Genomic DNA, 1,229 nt, shown 5'->3' with positions numbered 1-1,229 from the left:
CGGGTTCGATCCCCGTACGGGCCAGTTAACTATTTTGATCTTCCTACATAGGTGGTAGTGATACTGGTTGTTCACTTTCTGACCGTTTGTGGGATTGATTTTGTCATTTTGTTTGGAATGATTTACAGCAACCTGTCTGTAGGTGGCTAACTTACTTGGACTGCTGCTTGCCCCACCTGTTACATTTATGTTTCATAAGATATGGACCTACTTTAAATGCACTTTAAATGCTACTTTAAATAATTATGCATCTAGGAAAGCAGACGTTATTTTATCACATATTTATGTTGCTGGTTTACTCCCACTGAAACATGGAAAGGAAATGTATTTTCAGGAAGTAAGAAGTTCACAAAGCATTCAGCATTAAACAGACACTGGTGCTGTATATTATAGCTTATAATTTACTTCATGTGCTAGTGTAGATCTCTGTCTGTCAGAGGTTTAAAATGCTCTCAAACTTTTTGAGCTTCTTGCAGATGTCGTCCTCGGTGCAGCACTCAATCCTGTGCTTGATCAGCTGTGATAGTTGCTTGTAGAAGGTCTTCGCCCACTGGACTTCTAAGCCGTCGGCCGATATGTTGCACACTTTGTGGAGTACCATCAGTAACTTCTCGTTGCTGCTTACCTCACACCTTTTGAAGACCCACTCACCCCACCCACCCCACGTATCGTCATCTGTGAAGTTCACAGTTATGCTTTCTTTGGTGCACAAGGACTCTGGATCTGTGTCAGTCAGGTCATTCCATATGGCTCTGTATCAAAAGGAAATTGACAGAAGCTCCATAAATTGTTGAAATATGGATAAGAATTATTTGTTGAAAAAAGCAAATCACTCACACAACTTTTGTCAGAGGATTTGGGGTTAAGTCAGTGAGTGACAGCAAACCTCTGTGGCTCACTCTGTTTCCCTCCATCCTGTGAAAGCACATAGGTAACTGTATCATGTCCTTAACAATGTTTTAAATGTATATGAAAATATATTTAGCATCTCCAAGCCCTATGTGAACGATTTTTTTTTTCCAATGGTCCCTAAGCTCAGTGCAAAGTTATACTATACTAGTACTAATAGTTACGGAAGCCGAGAACGGCCATGGATTTTTATTTTTTTTATGCACTGTTATATCGTGATAACGACTTATTATCTCGTTATCTCGACATAACAAAGATCGTTATCTCGTGATAACGAATTAATTAATAATGTGTTCGTCTTGACCTGGACAGGCCTGAAC

This window comes from Morone saxatilis, unplaced genomic scaffold, assembly GCF_004916995.1.
Source record: "Morone saxatilis isolate NCDOM2014 unplaced genomic scaffold, NCSU_SB_2.0 Contig4, whole genome shotgun sequence".
NCBI lineage: Eukaryota > Metazoa > Chordata > Actinopteri > Moronidae > Morone > Morone saxatilis.
The sequence above is the reverse complement of the archived record's forward strand: the minus strand, read 5'-3'. Positions refer to the sequence as shown.